Consider the following 10,485-nt stretch of genomic DNA (forward strand, 5'->3'; position numbering starts at 1 on the left):
ACTGAACCAGGAAGAAATAAAAAATATGAACAGACCAATCACAAGTAATGAAATTGAAACTGTGATCAAAAATCTTCCAACTAACAAAAGTCCAGGACCAGATGGCTTCACAGGTGAATTCTATCAAACATTTAGGAAGAGCTTACACCCATCCTTCTCAAACTCTTCCAAAAAATTACCGAGGAAGGAACACTCCTAACTTCATTCTATGAGGCCACCATTACACTGATATCAAAACCAGACAAAGATACTACAAAAAAAGAAAATTACAGACCAATATCACTGATGAATATAGATGCAAAAATCCTCAACAAACTACTAGCGAACAGAATGCAACAACACATTAAAAGAATCATATACTATGATCAAGTGGGATTTATCGCAGAGCTGCAAGGTTTCTTCAATATACGCTAATCAATCAAAGTGATACACCATATTAACAAATTGAAGAATAAAAACCACATGATCATCTCAATAGATGCTGAAAAAGCTTTTGACAAAATTCAACACGCATTTATGATAAAAAAGTCTCCAGAAAGTGGGCATAGGGGGAATCTACCTTAACATAATAAAGGCCATATATGACAAACCCACAGCAAACATCATTCTCAATGGTGAAAAACTGAAAGCATTTTCTCTAAGATCAGGAACAAGACAAGGATGTTCACTCTCACCACTATTATTCAACATACTTTTGGAAATCCTAGCCATGGCAAACAGAGAAGAAAAAGAAATAAAAAGAATACAAATTGGAAAAGAATAAGTGAAACTGTCACTGTTTACAGATGACATGATACTATACATAGAGAACCCTAAAGATGCCACAAGAAAGCTACTAGAGCTAATCAATGAATTTGGTAAAGTTGCAGGATACAAAATTAATGCACAGAAATCTCTTGCATTCCTATACACTATGATGAAAAATCTGAAAGAGAAATTAAGGAAACACTTCCATTTACCAATGAAACAAAAAGAATAAAAAACCTAGGGAGACAAAAGACCTGTATGCAGAAAACTATAAGATACTGATGAAAGAAATCAAGATGACACAAACAGATGGAGAGATAAACCACGTTCTGGGATTGGAAGAATCAATATTGTGAAAATGACTATACTATACAAAGCAATCTACAGATTCAATGCAATCTCTACCAAATTAGCAATGGCATTTTTTACAGAACTAGAACAAAAAAATCTTAAAATTTGTATGGAGACACAAAAGACCCCGAATAGCCAAAGCAGTCTTGAGGGAAAAAAACGGACACAAAAGACCCCGAATAGCCAAAGCAGTCTTGAGGGAAAAAAACGGAGCTGGAGGAATCAGACTCCCCGACTTCAGACTATACTACAAAGCTACAGTAATCAAGACAATATGGTACTGGCACAAAAACAGAAATATAGATAAATGGAACAGGATAGAAAGCCCAGAGATAAACCCACGCACCTAGGGTCAACTAGTCTATGACAAAGGAGGCAAGGATATACAGTGGAGAAAAGACAGTCTCTTCAATAAGTGGTGCTGGGAAATCTGGACATCTACATGTAACAGAATGAAATTAGAGCACTCCCTAACACCATACACAAAAATAAACTCAAAATGGATTAGAGACCTAAATGTAAGACCGGACTCTATAAAACTCTTAGAGGAAAATATAGGAGGAATACTCTTTGACATAAATCACAGCAACATCCTTTTTGATCCACCTCCTAGAGTAATGGAAATAAAAACAAAAGTAAACAAATGGGACCTAATGAAACTTAAAAGCTTTTGCAAAGCAAAGGAAACTACAAACAAGGTGAACAGACAGCCCTCACAATGGGAGAAAATATTTGCAAACGTATCAATGGACAAAGGATTAATCTCCAAAATATATAAACAGCTCATGCAGCTCAATATTAAAAAAGAAAAATAACCCAATCCAAAAATGGGCAGAAGACCTAAACAGACATTTCTCCAAAGAAGACATAGAGATGGCCAAGAAGTACATGAAAAGCTGCTCAACATCACTAATTATTAGAGAAATGCAAATCAAAACTACAATGAGGTTATCACCTCACACTGGTTAGAATGGGCATCATCAGAAAATCGATAAACAACAAATGCTGGAGAGGGTGTGGAGAAAAGGGAACCCTCTTGCACTGTATCTACTATGGAGAACAGTATGGAGGTTCCTTAAAAAACTAAAAATAGAATTACCATATGACCCAGCAATCACACTACTGGGCATATACCCAGAGAAAATTATAATTCAAAAAGACATATGCACCCCAATGTTCACTGCAGCACTGTTTACAATAGCCAGGTCATGGAAGCAACCTAAATGCCCATCCACAGACGAATGGATAAGGAAGATGTGGTACATATACACAATGGAATATTCCTCAGCTATAAAAAGGAACAAAACTGGGTCATTTGTAGAGACATGGATGAATCTAGAGACTGTCATATAGAATGAAGAAAGTCAGAAAGAAAAAAACAAATATCCTATATTAACGCATATATGTGGAACCTAGAAAAATGGTACAGATGAACCGGTTTGCAGGGCAGAAATTGAGACACAGGTGTAGAGAAGAAATGTATGGACACCAAGGGGGGAAAGCGGCGGGGAGGTTGTTGGTGGTGGTGTGATGAACTGGGAGATTGGGATTGACATATATATACTAATATGTATAAAATGGATAACTAATAAGAACCTGCTGTATAAAAAAATAAAATAAAATTCAAAAAAAGTAATTTAAATTTTAATGATTCTTTGTGCAACATGGATATAGGCATTTTTGAGATCTTAAAATAATAAGCATAATAATTATTATAATAGCTATCATTTGTGAATTATTTGCTATGTCCCAAGTATAGTATTAACATCTTTATCCAGCAGAAATGACAGAAAAATCATGTAAGGGATGTGTGGGAAATAAAAGATTTCCTATAAAAAGTCCAATCCTCCTGCCACATGAAAATGAATTCATTATAAAGTTAGGGAATCCTTTCTTTCATTTCTCCTAGAAACATTTTCATACATCATAGGATTAAATCTGTAGCCATTTGTTTCCCTAATGATGGCATTAAATGCTCTGATCTAGAAGGATAATAAAATTTATCTCCTCCAAAGCCAAAGGGTTACATTCTAGCATAGGTCTGTTAAGTACTGGGTGAAAGCACTGAGGGGAGTATTCCTAGGTATTTACATTTCAAGGAGGAATGAGACCCAGGACTTAGAGACATCTCTCAGTCTGAGACACACAAGGCTCTCTGGCTTCTGGGGAGACTTTATTTACATACAAAAGTATTATAATTATGAATCAGGCCCATCATGTTTCCAAGGAGACTCTTTCAGGAGGGGCGGAAGACAGCTACCTCTTTACCACTTAATAAGCGGAGAAAAAAATATGTTCTTTGCCTACAGACAGTTTGGCTACTTGAGTGGAACAACTGACTTGGCTCTCATTGTGTCACCAGAAGTATAAGGCAAAGGGCAGAGGTGGGGATGGTGCTTTTATTATTAATAAAAATCTGTCACTGATACAAAGTATCCCAAGGGCTCATTCAGAATAAAATTTATAAAGATGAATATTAAAAACCCAAAACTCAACATGATGTGACTTTACAGTCTTGACAGTTCTAAACACTCAGGTGTATAACATATAACTTACTTTATTTCTATGTCTCATTATTTCTGCTTCTAAAAACTTAGCCTAACACAAAACTTTTTAAATTTAGACTTTCCTGTAATTTCACACTTTGGTGTCAGAAAAGGTATATATAGAATTAAGGCATCAAGGGTGGTATGCATATGATCCTTGCTCATTTTTCTGGAGATATCTTGTGGAGATATAACTTGCATATATTCCCTCCACACAGCTATTAAACATAGATTGCTACTGAGCATGTATTGAGTGTACTGAATGGTGATGTCCTTGCTGACTTGATTCCCACCTCAGTTATGAGACACAATATAGCATCTGAAATTTCAGTTCAGTCACTCCATTGTCCTTATCATGGGCTTCCCACCTTGATGGAGTTGGAGGTGAGGAAGGTCAATAATTGGCACTCCTACTCAATTTTTGAAGAATTAAGAAATACAAATTAGTTAGCTTATTGGGAGATCCAAATATTACCTTTGTGTCTGATTAAAGCAGATGGTGGAGAGTGCGGTTTATCCATTAACATGTTTTCTAGCACTGAATCCAAAATTTTGCTGTTTCCCTTTTAGTCTCAGTAATACGATATGGAGACAGTCCTTCACCCACCCTTGTAAAATGGAAGAGCAGAGCAGCTTCCTGAGGACAGTTCAATCCCAAGAACAAGCGGAGATAAAGGGGCTCCCAGTTTCTTCTTCTCAATTCAACAATCAAATAACTCCCTGAACTACTTAGGAAGAAGTTGGGTTGAAAGGCCAGACATGTTATGACAATGGACCTTAAGGAAACATCAGAGGTAGGGAGGAAGCATTCTACAATCCCTCCCATACACCAATATTCTCTAGCATTCTCTTCTCTTAAACCACTGAGCTTTATCATTAAGCTTCAGCTCAGCTAGGGGAGTGGCTTCCCCCGAGAGAAAGGAATCAGCAGCCTATCAAGACATTCCTGCTCCCATCACTGAGTCACCCACCCCAACTATGATTCTGGGTATCCTTCTGGAACCACTGTTGGCAGTTTAGATTTTTGAGCCCAGAATACTCCAAAACAGGTCAAAAAACCACATTAACTAAATTAAATCTGTAGTCATTCTAAATCTAGAGCTGAAAATTTATTCCCAATTCTATTTCTTATTCCAAATTTTCTATCAGAGGTCCTGCAATTATATCAAATGGCTTAAATTCTAAGAATAAAATTCTGACATTATAGACATATCCCAAATTTGAAAGTAACCTCTTTAAATTATTAAATTCCCAAGGAGAAATTAAAGTCCAAATATTAGATCACCTTGAAAGTTCAAATACAAAAAACTTTAAGGTTCAAAGGAATTAACGTCTATGGTCAAATTCTCATGCCTTTGTGAGCTGCAGCTTGAAAATGTTAAAATCAGACTGTTAGGAGAAAGTCCAAAACTCATGCTGATGAATTTCTTTTTCTGCTTCCTCTCAGTCAGAGGCATTCCCAGTATCTGAAATGGGTATAGTTCCTTCAGGGATTCATAAATTGTATCATATCAAAGACAGGTTTTTACTAGCCACATTTTAAAGAGCCCAAAAGATAGTCATCTGGAAGAAAATAAAGTTGAATCTATATCATATTCCACGACCACTGATAAACTCAAAAAGAATCAAAGATTTAAATATATAAAGGAAAAACAATGCAACCACAAAAGTACTAAAGCAGACAAATTCCTTTATAAACTTGGAGAAATACATTTCTAAATGTGACTCAAAACCCATAAAAGAAAATGTTGATATATTTTACTATATTAAAAAAATAAGCAGGGTCAAAAGACAAATGACTGACATGGGAAGAAACATTTGAAACTCACATCAGAGGCAAAAGGTCCATCTCTCTCATATAAAAAGAACAGCTAGATTTCAAACAGAAATAAAACACTAAAAGTTCCCTAGAAAAAGGGCAAACGACAGCCAGTTCACAGAAAAAGAAATTCAAGTGACTCTTAAACAAATGGAAAGATATTTAACTCATTCGTATCTTATTATTAAATAATAAATACAAATTAAAACAACATTGAAGTAACACATTTCACCTATCAGATTGGCAAAAATCTCAACATTTCATAATACTCTGTTAATGAGCTATGATGAAGCATATTGTAAGCAGAATGCAAAATGGTAAAAGACTTATGGAATTTGGTAGTATATAAACAATGCTACATATGCATTTGTCTTTTTTTTTTTTTTTTGCGGTATGTGGGCCTCTCACTGTGGTGGCCTCTCCCGCTGCGGAGCACAGGCTCCGGACGCGCAGGCTCAGCGGCCATGGCTCACAGGCCCAGCCGCTCAGCAGCATGTGGGATCTTCCCGGACCGGGGCACAAACCCGTGTCCCCTGCATCGGCAGGCGGACTCTCAACCACTGCGCCACCAGGGAAGCCCCACACTACTATTTTTAATTGTAAAAGAGTGGAAATCACCCAAGTGTCCATCCACAGGGGAATATTTAAATAAACTATGATACATTCACATAACAAAATATTAATACTACAGCTATATTAATATTTTATACAATGAAAAAGAATGAGAAGCTCTGTACATATCGATATGGAAATATTTCCAGAATTCGCAATTAAGAGAAAAAAACAAGGTACAGAACAGTGTATAAAATTTGATTTCCTTTGTAGAGAAAAGTAAAAATTAAGAATATATATTCATATTTGCATGCATTTGCATTTAAAAAATGACACAGGAGACATACATAATATAGGACCTACTAAAGAGTTTACCTAACTAGTCTGACTCAAACCAGACAGACTGGGTCTGTCCCCCTTACAAAGTAATTAAACTCTTTGAACCTATCTATAAAATAGGAATTATAGGAATTCTTACTGCACAGGATTGATACATAAAATAAATACATAAAATAAATACATAAAATAAATGAGTCAACATTTGCAAAGGACATAGGACAGTATTGGGCATTTACTAAGTATTATAGAATTGTTTAAATAAGTAAAACTTACAGAGGATAGAACAGAAGTAAGAGCAAAAACGGAGAAGTGGAAGCAAAATGCACTTAGCATACCATTGCCTCTCTGAAAGAATGACATTTGAAACATTCCTGCCTTCCAGAAAAGTTTTAAAATTTGCACTCAAGATCACCAGATTTTATTTGAAGTACAATTTTTCCCTCTGCGACATATTTTAAAAACCTCTTCATTTCTGTTCCCTCCTTTAACTCCCAGTTTCTGGCTCTCTGGTACTGCTGGAAGTGGAGATTCTAAACAAGCCCTACTATCTCCAGGAAGCAGATACTTTCAATCCTATACCACAGTGACTCTTTCCACTGCCTCTTGTTATAGAATTGCTAAGCTGGTGAAACCTGCCTCTCAGGGATGGCTTCTTTCTTATCCCATTTGTTTTGGCTGGAAAATCACTCTCAACAGATTCTTGAACTGAAACTGCAATTGATGCTTCTGAAGCCGAGACCCTACGGGCCCAGGGAGAACTAATACCCCTTCCATATGCTCCTGTAGGCAGTGTCTTTCACCACTGAATTGTTCAGACCTTGAATAGCATTTTTTTCTGCTACATATTTTTCTGCAGCAATGAAATACGCCTCTAGTTTTTATTTTCTTCTCTCCTTCTCCTATACCTTTCATAAAGTTTTAGTTAATTTTTTAACCATTTAATCTGTTTAGGAAGTTGAGTTTCTAATAAGCTTACCCTGCTTATTAATTTGTTCTCCTCTCCAAAATATAAAGGATTATTGCTGTTCGCTGGAAATGAATACTTGCCTTCCTTTTTATCTTTTCTAGACATCAGTTTTTTCCTCATTTTTTCCTCTGTTTCTTAAATTCCAAAATCATTTCTACCATCAATGATGAAATCACTAAATTCTGAGTTTACTGAAAGTATCCACTGTTTAAACAAATCTCTTTTCCTCCACTTCCCTGAGATGGATAATTCCACAAAAAAAACTTTTCTCCCAACAGACTGATATCAAACCCATTCAAGCTTAACCTTAACTCATGTTTTTGCCTTGCCCCTTTCAGTATGCCTTATCTTGCTGAGCCTTGTCTTGAGTCCTAATTCTTGGGCATGTTCCTTTGAGGCACAAACTATACCTCCCTGCAAACCTACAAAAACTGTATTACCTGAAAATCACATAATCATACTTGGTGTATTCTACATATCCTCCTAGTTTTCTCACTGTTTACGATTCTGTTCTAATGCATTTTACATCATTTCTTATCTGTGACCTCTCAATGGTTTCCTGTTCCTTGACTCTCTTTGAAGGAGTCATACCATTTGAGATCTTGCCTCTTTTCTCTTTTTGATTAATTTGGGACCTGGGGACCCTATTTCAATCTAGTAACAACTAAACACCTCTCCCTTTTCCAATACTCTGTTGTACAGCATTTAGATCCTCTTGAATCTCCACTTCTCTCTTATAGATGTCTACTGGAACTTCAAAGTGTCATTTCCTATGTCACCTTTGTCAATTCACTCCCTAATTTCTCAGGTTTCCTTCTAAAAAAAGTTTTACTTTCCTCCATCCTATTTTCCTTTTTGTTTCCACTCTTCCATTGTTCTATATTAACTTGAAGCAGAAATTTTAAATTACTCTAACATTGCAAACTCCTAAGCAAAATCCATTATTAGAACTAGAGCACCCCAAGAGCAAGCCTTTATGACTTGCTTTCTTAGCCACTGTTTTTGCAATAATTTTATTTAGTTGTTTCTCATTCTGAATTTAAGAAGAAATTATATGCTCTGTAGAGTAAGGGTCCCCATTTTTTTTAAATTTTGATGTCCATCAACCTCCTGTGGGTAGAGTCACAGTTTGAATCTCAGCAGTGAAAAGTCATGGTCAGATTGTATAAAATTACCAAATTTAGAGCCACCTGTGATCAAGAGGTAGGAGCAACTTTAAAACTTACCAGCAAGTCACAGGATTCCTCCAACGTTCCCTCTCTTGACTCTGAAGGAGACTCAAAATAATATAAAACGGGGGGCCTCCCTGGTGGCGCAGTGGTTAAGAATCCACCTGCCAATGCAGGGGACATGGGTTCGAGCCCTGGTCCAGGAAGATCCCACATGCCACGGAGCAACTAAGCCCGTGCGCCACAACTACTGAGCCTGCGCTCTAGAGCCTGCGGGCCACGACAACTGAGCCCGCGTGCCACAACTACTGAAGCCCGCACGCCTACAGCCCAAGCTCTGCAACAAGAGAAGTCACTGCAATGAGAAGTCTGTGCACCGCAATGAAGAGTAGCCCCCGCTCACCGCAACTAGAGAAAGCCGCACGCAGCAACAAAGACCCAATGCAGCCAAAAACAAATAAATAAATTTATTTAAAATATATATATATATGGGACTTCCCTGGTGGTCCAGTGGTAAAGAATCCACCTTCCAATGCAGGGGACTTGGGTTTGATCCCTGGTCAGGGAATTAAGATTCCACGTGCCACAGGGCAGCTAAGCCCCCGAGCCACAACTACAGAGTCTACGCACCCTGGAGCCAGCACGCCATGACTAGAGAAAGAGAAAATCCACACTCCACAACCAGAGAGAAGCCCATGCACGAAGAGGCCGCGCACCACAGCGAAAGATCCCGCATGCCTCAACTAAGACCCGACGAAGCCTAAATAAATAAATAATTAATAAATCTTTAAATATATATATATATATATATATAAAGATAATCAGAATTTCAGCAGACTTTCTCTGTCACCAACCTAAGCCTGGCACTAACCACGTCCTGCAGATACCGCTGGATATAGCAGAAACACTTTGAGACCTAAAAACGGCCACTACATGAAAAGACTCTCTATAATTAAACCCTTGTCTCAGAGAAGGCTTCTTAGAAAAAATCAGGTATGCAGAATGTATGGTCAAGCAGCAGCAACTATTTGGCTAGGCTGCATTTAATAAGGATATCTCAGCGGTACTGGTCAGATTTTGCTTGCTGAGCCTATCAAAGTTTTCCTGCCTTTGCTTACAGCCCAGAGCCTGCAGACTTGCCTCTACAGAAATCAGTGTTTTCTTATATAAAACCCGTCACTCTCTTGTAAACAAAATCGTCACAAACTTCAACAACCCACTACAGCTGAAAATATGTGGTCAGCGCCTAGTCCAAAACTATCCAAGTTTAACACCTCCCACTCCAGCCATGCCATAAGCATGCCCAAAGTTTTACTCCATAAGCACTCTACAGCACAGAATTCCTCTTTTTTTGTTTTCTCTCTATGCCCACTTTACATTCTAGATGTTGCGGTGTGAGGAGGGTCGTGCGAGTAACGTCTCTCTTTTACCCAGGGAGAAATGAAAAACAAAAGAAAAGAAATAACGTAGCAGGAAAAGCAAACTATTTCCTTATAAATGCTAGCGAAGATGTTTAAGACTCTGGCTCATAACGGCAGGTTTGCTCATACTAAACTCCAGAATTAGACAGACTTACCAACTACGGCACAGACAGCAGCCAACGGCAAGATGGCGCACAGGCAAATTCCGCACTTGTCAACTTCACTGCCGGCCGGGGGGCGGAGTAAAGTGGGCACTTTCTAGAGACCTCTCCTCCCTAAGACGAAAGGAAGGGGCGGGTCATACACGCAGACTTTCTTTCAAAACTGACCAATCAAATAGCTGACTGCCGGCTCCACGGGAAGAAGTAAAAAGACGGAGAAGCTTTAGGCGTGTTGTTCTCATATATGTCCCTCCATAGTGAAGGAAACAGCATTGGCAGAGGTGTTCCCGTTCCTCTACATAATGTATAGTCTCGCTATATGTGATATGGAGGGAATCTTTTCCCTCCATATCACAGCAATCTTTTGGCAAACTCACTATTTCTTTCTTTCTGTTACATCTTAATCCCTCTGG

General features: G+C 37.9%; 1 protein-coding gene across 1 annotated transcript in view; it reads right to left on the reverse strand.

Moving 5' to 3' along the window:
* COX7B2 (cytochrome c oxidase subunit 7B2) overlaps positions 1-10,177 on the reverse strand; it is a 165,955-nt gene extending 155,778 nt beyond the window's left edge. Inside the window, exon 1 of the mRNA XM_019928039.3 lies at positions 10,067-10,177. The gene's annotated coding sequence lies outside the window, so the exon portion shown is untranslated. The remainder of the gene's footprint in view (positions 1-10,066) is intronic.
* Positions 10,178-10,485: the final 308 nt, after the last annotated feature.

The sequence above is a fragment of the Tursiops truncatus genome, chromosome 5 (genome assembly GCF_011762595.2).
Source record: "Tursiops truncatus isolate mTurTru1 chromosome 5, mTurTru1.mat.Y, whole genome shotgun sequence".
In the NCBI taxonomy this organism is placed as follows: Eukaryota; Metazoa; Chordata; class Mammalia; order Artiodactyla; family Delphinidae; genus Tursiops; species Tursiops truncatus.